This window comes from Adelges cooleyi, unplaced genomic scaffold, assembly GCF_023614345.1.
Source record: "Adelges cooleyi isolate 19-005CV unplaced genomic scaffold, UGA_ACOO_1.1 ACOO_flye_CR_arks_rails_tigmint_CR_PRNA_40, whole genome shotgun sequence".
Lineage (NCBI taxonomy): Eukaryota > Metazoa > Arthropoda > Insecta > Hemiptera > Adelgidae > Adelges > Adelges cooleyi.
Genome location: NW_026096079.1, coordinates 378,383 through 388,415, shown reverse-complemented (window position 1 = coordinate 388,415; position 10,033 = coordinate 378,383).

The following is a 10,033-nucleotide window of genomic DNA, read 5'->3' as shown; positions in this document are numbered from 1 at the left end:
ATAATTTTGTGTGAAGTATTAAAGTTGATATTAAAACTCATATCATTTGATCGCGAGAAATATAAGCTAAAAAAATGTTTTTGTTCCAAATATGTGTTATTGCACTATGCGGTGTTCGCCATTGCCAAACGACGATCACATTGGAAATCATTCGAAATTTACAACGAACCGAGTGGAAATTTATGAGTTTGGTGTTTTCGGGCACTACGTGCTATGCTCAAGAGCCCGGACAACCGCGGATATGTTGTGTTAGTATCCCGAACGTTTTGGTGGATTATGAACAATACGAAGTGATACCACCTTTTACGGTTACTGGAGATCTGAGCTATAATATTTTGTTCACCGGAAATTCGCCGGCAACCTTTTTACCAGGTACAGTCAGTTATATGGCTTTTATACGGCAATCTTATAGCGGTCCAGCCGTAAATCAGCCATTGTACACTGTGATGGAGCAGTGTATAGACAATGCGAGTTACGTCGAGGCATTTATTCGGTTTATGAACGTGATCGAAAGTGTAGGCGTTTCTACGTTGGGTAGAATATGTCGTATATCAAGTTTTATAATAAAGACTAAGTCGGAACAGAAGGCGGTTGATCTTCACTTCAAAAGGATCGATCCTGTAATAGAACACATTAAAAACAAGTTTAAACGTTATTTAATATCGACCGAGTCGGTGCGTCAAATAGAAGTGGCCATCGAAGTATTAAGGATGGACACGAAGACATTAGTAGAACGAAATGGAAGGAAAGAAATGACGACATTAAAAGCACGAAAAGGATTCTTCAATGATGTATGCATGGAGTTTAGTCAACGATATGCCAACATGATGGACTTAGTGGATACTGGCATACATGCGACCATCTATAGTATATCGAGTATCTACAAAGCCAAAGAAGAATTCGAACGTATCTTAAAGAGTGCAATCGAGTACTTCGCAAATGAAATGGACGCTGGACCAATCGGCGATGGTGACCGACTCAATGTACAGAATCAACTCCAAAGTGAATGTATACAATTCAATATTTACGGGTAACATCGGTTTAGGTTAAAATCAACACACACATTTTTTAACAAATGTCTTGAAAAATGTATAAAATTAAAGCTTGCACACATATATAAATATAAGTTTTTGTAATAGTATTATATTTGACCTTAAAATGTCTTAAAATGTTTGCTAAAAATTCCTTGTGTGTTATCTTTTAATAAAAATCTACGTAATAAATGTATATGCAATTAAATAAATATATATATATATATATATTTCTTATAATATTTATATAATTATTATATTTTAATTGTTCGCTCAAAATGGTGGAAAATGGTTTATGCTGTACTGGAAAATAGTATCATATAGTAGAATCCGTAGTTCATCATACATATAATGCAACACTTCATTTGGATCAAGTACAGCAGAATATCTCTCGGAACATGCAGAAACTATTATCCCAAAGTCGATCGAATACTGACAGAATCAATACAGTAGAATACATTTCTACTATAGCCGAACATACAGCCATAATAACTATTCTACTGAGTCAGTACAGTTGGGAAACTCAGAATCTCCTTACAGTTGTTAATGCTGCACTAGGTGGTCGATTACATTCCATTATTCTTCCCCTAATATCCTACTTCGTGAACTCCGAGAAATTCGTCTTAGCTCAAATCATCAAATCTCGAACTCCATACCACAAGTCTAACTGATTTGTTCAAGATAACTACTATTGATGTAGTTTATATAAATTCTATTCTTATCTTTAATTTAAGGATACCTCTATTGTCTAGTTTAGATTTTAATTTATATCATCCAATCTCTTTGCCTATACCGCAAGGGAAACAAGAGTTTATTTTTATTGTACCAGAGTCTATGAATTTGGCTTTAAGTAGAAATAATGACTATTACTTTACTTTATCATACCTCCAACTTTCAAACTGTTATGATTTAAATGATTTTAAATAGTGTAAGTACTCTATGGTTCTATATCGCCATTCAAAAACTAACAATTGTGATGGATAATTTGGCTTAATTGTAATCTTAAATACCGTAAATTGTACATTCCTGTATACCACAAATTAGAAACCCAAAACTCGTGGCTATTTGTAACTCCAATGGAAACTCATATAACACTCAAGTGTGGTAATTTACAGAATATTTTTACTATCAATGCCGTTGGCAAAATATCAATGGATAATACTTGTATGGTTAGTACCGACACTTCAGTCTTATTGCCATCCCAAACCATGATTACCAAATTCTTTCAGAACTTCGTACCAGAAAATCCTTCATTTAACTTAAACTCTAATGTATCTAAAATCACTGTTTAATACCAACCAGAATTTTTAAAAGAAAATAACTTTATTCAAGATCTGAATCAACTAGCTGCTGATTCAAAGGATCTTATCAATCTTGAATCGAAACTTACTGAATAATACGAACCTTTTACCCCAAATACCCACATTCCACTTTTATACAAACTAATTTTTTGTATCATAATTCTAACTATATATGCATTATGTAGATATAAGAGTACTACTCGTCAGTATAAACCAGAAATCGCCGAGTGTCATAATTGTAAAGAAAGTAGGGTGTAAACTTTCATCCTTATTTTGTAAGTTAATGGGAAATTTATGTAAGTAGTGTCTAAAACCCTACTTCCATTTAAGCGGGGGGGGGGTGTTATGAACCCCTGAAATATTTAGTTTTAGTTAGAATAGTATTCGTAGTAGTATTCAGCAGTAATTGAAATAACAAAGCATCAAATATTGTGTGTTAGACGCGGTCGGCCTAAAAGAATGTGCTATTGTTTAATTTTATGGTTAAGCAAGACCGGAAGGCTAGCCGACCGCGACCCTAACATATTGTTCATTTTGAAGTCGTACTATTTTAAATAAATTATATTAAGATTATTAAAGGTACATTTTTATTTTTGTTACACTCGTAACAACAATGATATTTAATTTAAAATATAATTTTTTGATGAATTGCTTTTGTTAAACTTTTTTTTTTCATACTACTTATTTAGTTTTTATTATGAGCTAAGTACTTACTACTAACGTGATAAGCCAGAAATAAACTCGGTCGTAATCTTAATTCTAAAGATTAACAAGCCCCCGCCGATCCTGCCTCATTTCTCCAAAATTGCAGAAAGTAAATCTGGACCAAGAGAAGAATTTAACTTAAAACTATTAATGAAAAATATATTAATATTTAAACCCTTAAAACCATAAAACAATATACACGTTACGACTTATGGAAATAGTATATTATAGTAATTGTCTTTGTAGAAATATGATAAAGCCTAGAGAAACAGGTCGCAACTACGTTTTTTCACCAACTCCATAAAAGTTTCTTTTTTAAAAGTAACAAAAACAAAAGTATCCCGTCAACATATGAACATATCATTTATCTGATTATTGATTATTTTTAATGTAGTTTAAACCAAATACATTCAATGTATAAACCAGCACAGCAAGAAAGTACCAAAGTCAAGTCACTGATCCACATATTAGCAAACACTGCCGCAGTGACCGCTAAAGTAGCATAATCTACTATACTTAATCAAGTATTTTTTTTTTACATTTAAAGAATAATAATAAAAACTTTGAACGCCTTTCCAAATGCTTGGGTATTATCACCTTACGGTGAAAACAACACATTATTAAAATATAGGTCACCCAAGTCAAACATTGCATCTAAATCGTTTTGTTATTCATTCCGAGTTTTTCTTAAAAAAATAAATAAACAGAAATATATCTACTAGCAAAAATATTAGCGTTAAAAACATATTTAATGTAACTGTAAAATGTGTTTTGGATTACCACGCAAGTTACAACTATGATTCAGTCGATACAAACATTTGTAGGGCGCAGTTATATATTTGTGAAAAATAGTACGTTTCATACTAAAATAAATTAATATCGATTGTTTATAAACCTGTAGTAATATACCGGTGACCAATATCCAGACAGTTACATGGCCTATGTACAGATAATAATGATGTTAGAGAAGTCACATGCATTTGACATGAAACCTCACTATGATGACCTTACTATGATACGGTCGAATGTAAATGTAATGCTCTCCGGTAAACTTGTTGTTTTGCCTTCGAATACACCAAACAGTTTTGGGGCACATCGGGCCATTGAACAAAAAGAAACGATCCATGATAACTTCATGGTTTTGATAATAGGTAATTGGGATTTATAATTTTAGATAATACAACTATTTATTATGTTTTTCGACTTGCCGGCCAATGCGAATTATTACACTTAGCACGTTCAATACGCTTTAAACAATATTTTTTCGGTTTGTGAAAAGTACAAAAACCGTACAATCTGTCAACTCTTTAATGCGATGTAGCGCGAAATATTGGCGCAATGCGTCAGTAAAATGTCTTGCTTTTCTTCCGTGTGTAAATAGTTGTTATTGACACATAATGTTTTTCGGTTATATGTTCCTAGAAAGACATACATTTTAAACTATACGTGTATTTTTGTGATGTAAAAAAAACAGCATGTTAAACAGCCATAAAGTATTTTCCAACATCTGAGACGATTCTTTTACACTATCATATTAAAGCTGCAATACAACACTATAATATTACAGTATTACACTACAATATTACAAACTAGTTTTTATTAAATGGTTTTGTTTATGCGGTGTTACATTATACCTGTTTATATGTGATAAGCGGGATATTTGAATAGTGATTTATATACATATCTATAAGACGCTGTATTTGCCGGAATTAGGTGTACATTTTTATGACGCAAGCTCATATATGTATCTAAATAATGTTTACAGCCTATAAAACAACAACAACGTGTAAACAAATTTTATTTAAAAAATTACTATGTATTTTCATTTATTTAAATAGTGGAAATGGAAACCCACATCAAATCGCTCACGCCAATCACACAATTGTTATTCTAAAGCGAAAAGAGTAAAACAGTCAAAATAATTTGTACATGTATACAAAGTCTCGTGAATGAATCGCCCTGTATATTCTGGGTGATCAAAAAGTTAGGAACCCCTTGATTTTCAGAACCGCTTTTGATTGTTTTTAATTTTGACTTTTGCATGTTATTAGAAATATTCTGTTAGCGTTTGATATTTTTAGACAATAATTTTAAAAACAATTTTTTATACTCAACTGTTTAAAAGTTATAGCTATTAAAAGTTCAAATTGGCGAACTATTAAGAAGCATTTATAGCTATATTAAAAACATATAATCTGGTTTTGTTTTGAAAAAAGTATATTTTATGAGCTATTATTTTAAAAAATATAAATGTACTATAAAATTGGATTAATTGTATAAATTATCATTTAAAAATTTGATTGAAAAAATCCTAATTGTGTTAATTCTTAGAGACGCTATAGTCAAACATTACAGTGCTAGTGTATACAGGGTGATTCTTTTATCATGAACCAGTCAATACCCCACTGGGTTTAATTAATAATTAAATTTTTTTTTTTATAATATTTTTATAAAACGCAATCTCAATTTTTCACAATTTTTTTTTGTTTTAACCAGTTTCGGATAACTATTTTTGAAGTTATTGAAGTTTTACTTAAAATGGTAGAAGGAAAGGTGGACACAAGTACAAATTGTAATAAAACAGTTTCTTTGGATTCCAAGCCATGTCAGAATTTTAGGTAACGAAATTTCCGATCGTCTTGCCTTTGCTACAAAATTTTCTTTGCACTCATCCCATTTTAAAATTCCTTCATCCGACTTTATTTTTAAGCACCGTTCGCTTCTACTTCGTACTTGGCAAACCAAATGGTCTACTCTTCCACCTAACTATGCTTCTTGGCATAAAAGTATTTCATCTACTACCAAAACTAGTCCGTGGTTCTGGGGTCTTGGTATCCCTAGACATCTTATAGTAGCATTCACAAGGTCACGGTCATCATCATCGATGTATTTCTCTAAAATAATATAAGAAATGCATGTCATTTTGTCTTTATAATGACTTATTTGGAAAGGTTTAGTTAATTAAAAAAAAAATATATAGTTTTTGTGTGTATCTGAATAACGTTTAAAAACAATGATTATATTTAATTATATAATTTTTATGAATCAAAGCGAAACAGTATCAAGGTAAAATCTCTTTCAAGCTTTCATTCATTCTTCTTTTCTTCCTTAAAATAAGTTGCAACAAAACTGAAAACACAAAAACTTCAGACGTGTATAAGTTCTTAATATCAATTTTATACTTATATTCGATCCAAAGTATGCGTTAAAAAATATTTTAAAATACGTACATAGTTTCAACTTAAAATAGTAGCGCTCTATGGTTTTTTAAAAAATGTAATTAGTTCTAAATTTGCATATAAAAATTGAAGGGCCAGAAACATTTTGTTTATTTCTATTATTTAAATGTAATTTTAGGCCTTAAGGTAAATCTTAAAGAAAACTATGACGTCGTATACGATTTTAGATTGCTCTATATGTGAGTAAATTTCATTAACTAGAAAATAGAAAAGAATGTACTACAAATGTTGAGTGGTCTATAATCAGTTTTGGATAACTAATTTTGATGTTCTTGAAGTATTATTTTCATCTGCGCACACTTTCGCTTCCGTTCTAACTTTTAAACTCTTAAAAGTAAAAAAATAGTTGTTTAAAACTGATAATAAACCTAACAACATAATTTTTTAGTACATTATCCTCCATTTAAAAAGTAAATAAAGTATACACGTTACTATTTCAGTTTCAAAAGTTGCCATTAAAAAAAACTAATTTTAGAGGAGAATAAAAACATGAGAATTTGTGGGAAATTGAGATAAAATAAAAACACTATGAAAAAAAATAATTTAAATTTAACCCAGAGAGTGGCACCCGTTAAAAAATCACCATTCCCACTATGCCTCGACCCCACTGTACTAATTTAGAGCCTATAATGTCTGTTACGTCCAAAGTATCTCACAGGTATACCACAGACCACAACGTGGAAATCACAAATACAAAAAAAAAAATAATAATAATATAGCGTAACAATAATACAACGGACTTAATCTCTGTCAAGATATCCACTATCGGTTTGATTTTTTCTAATTTAATTTCGACGTTACCCGAAAATATTTATTGCAATTGTAGAGTGAAATTAATACAAAATACAAGGTGATCAACTTATCGTGAACCACTCAATATCATACTGGGTTTAGTTAATAATTTATTTTTTTTTCCATACAATTTGTATACAATGTGAACTCAATTATTCACAATTTTTTTTCTTGTTTTCACCTTCCTCCCAACTTGGTTTTTTAGATAGCAACTTTTAAAGCTTAAATGGTAACGCATACATTTTATTATTTTTTAAATTGATAACAATGTACTGAAAATGTTGGCTGGTCGATAAACAGTTTTGAACAACTATTTTTAAAGTTATAAGAGTTTAAATGTTAGAATGGGAGGGGAAGTGCGAATGCAGAATGGGAAATTCGCGCAGATTAAAACAATACTACACTCCACATTTCCTCCTGTACTGAACTTGAAACTTCAATAATCTCAAAAAGTGGCTATCGAAAAAACTAAGTTAGGAGGAGGGTAAAACCAAAAAAAAATTGTGAACAATTGAGATCACATTGTATAGAAATATTATGTAGAGAAAAAATGTAATTACTTATTAAAACCAGTGAGATATTGAGTGGTTCACGATAAGTTAGTCATCCTGTATACATTTTTTTTTATATTATTACCGTCTCTATTTAACAAAGATATATATCTGCCTGCTTGGCGAACAGTGACGAGTTCCATTAACTCGTTGAAATACAGTTTCTGTAGTTCAAATGCAGAGATCAAACTATCATTGTTTTGGTCGTACATGTGAAGTTTCTCATGTCATCCATCGTTCATATCCTCGCTCGGAATCACAACCTAAGTGTATTACATGAGAATACATGTTATGGTAAACATAACGACAGATTCGTGTAGAACAAACAGTGCAAAGACATTTGTATACATTTCGTCGATATCATTGCGAGACCATCAGTTTAAATATACCTATTATAATTAGTAAAAAACTCTTAAAAAAAAAGAAGGGAAAAATAAATATTTTCACGATAGTTTATTTCTGTGCTGCTAATTGATTGGTATTATTAGTAAAAATTCAATTACATTGTACCCGTGTATACTATTATCTTCTACTTACCATGGTTTGTTGTAAAAAAAAAAAATATTTTTTGGCCACGTATACTACAAGTTTTTTAATATTTAAAAGTTTTAGATAATATATATATACGTACCACCGTTGAATCGGTCTCGATTAACGCATCATTTTCATCAATAAAACATACAAAACACAAAAGTATTGTAATACTACTTAAAAACTTCAGATGTATTTCACGGGTAATTTCCTAACGACGGGGTTAGTATTATTAAAATTGATATGAATCACCGCATCTTCAGGAGATTACAATAGAGAGATAAGATATCCAGAGGGCGGGAGGATGGGAGGAGTAGGCTACAGGGATTCCCCCTCCCCCTATCCCTCCTCTCCTGGCCAGGAGAAAAACACAAATTAAATTTACAGTAGACTTATAATGAAACTACACAGAAATAATGAAGTTTTTAACAAATTATATCAATAACCGTATTTTTATAAATTCACCAACAGGGAAGAATGTTAAAAAAACTGATCCCGGTGTCGACGGAATTGATTAGATTAAACTCTCACACATAGCAATTTAGAAACTGACTACGGCCAAAGTGTAAATTTATTCTATTTTTGGTGTTTTTCCTTAATAAAAAAAAAATGAAACTACAGATTTTATATGTTATAGTTCCATTTTAGATCTACCTTCGGTCTAATTTTCATATCTAAATATCTAAAATTTTGCTTGAAAAAGTGCAATAAAGAATAAAATTCTATCCCTTCTAGGGGAAAGGGTTTATGATATTTTTGTGGTTTGTTAATGTTTATCGATAGAAATTCGTTTGAAGAACAATTCTCATAAATTTGGAACTTTTTTGACTATTTTTAAATAAGTTATAGAGCATCGTAATTTTAAGTTGAAAAATGTGTAAATATTTTGGGTGTTTTTCTCAATTTTGATGGGGAAGGAGTACTTTTTAAAATTTTTAACCTATTAATTTATGATCTATAGAGTTGCTACACGAAGAAATCGGTTCAGCGGTTTACGAGTTATCGTACAAAAGTTTAGCGAGTTAAAGAAAAGCATGTAAAAAGAATAAAATGTCTTTTTCATCCTGTACAGCCAAAATCACCATGTACAAGCAACTATACCGTGTTGTTTTCGCCGAACGCGCACAAATAACAACAGCTTTTCAAACATAGCATTGAACAAATAAAACCATAGCTTGAGTTGCATACATCACTTATAAGAATACCTTTATTACAAGGGCATTAAAATTCGCTGCGATTTTACAGAAACGTAGTGATTGAAAAATAATATTATATATATTTTCATTTGGCCGCCGAAATGCATGTTATTATTGGTTTTACACAATATTTTGCCATTCGGCCAAACATTTGAATATTTTCTAATTATTTTTTTGGCTATAAATCTTACAAAATATATTACTTCTTGTTAATTTCCCAAAAAATGTAATTGCATCGGAAAAGCCAAAGTAACTTTTTTAATGCCGTACCAATTTTATTATCGACGCTGCTATTTGTTTATTACTGAAAAAAATTAATTACATAAACGTGCGAACGTTATTATAATTATCCAGTTTTTTGTATAGCGTAAACTAAATAAGTACAGTCTAACCAAGAAAGGTTAATAAACCCGCATAGCATGATTGTACCAAAGTCAAGTCCAGTATCTACACACTAGTAAAGACTGTCGGAGTGACCGCCGAAGTCGCATTATTATCTGCCATGCGTACATCAATTTTTTTTTTAAACATAAAAAAGAATAGAATGCCATAGAATGCGTTTTAAATACACTTATAATATTTAGAAAATTAACAAGAAGTAATATTTGTAAGATACGAGATTTCTAGCCAAAAAATATGTATAAAATACTAAAATGTTTTGCCAACTGCCAGATATTGAGTAAACGT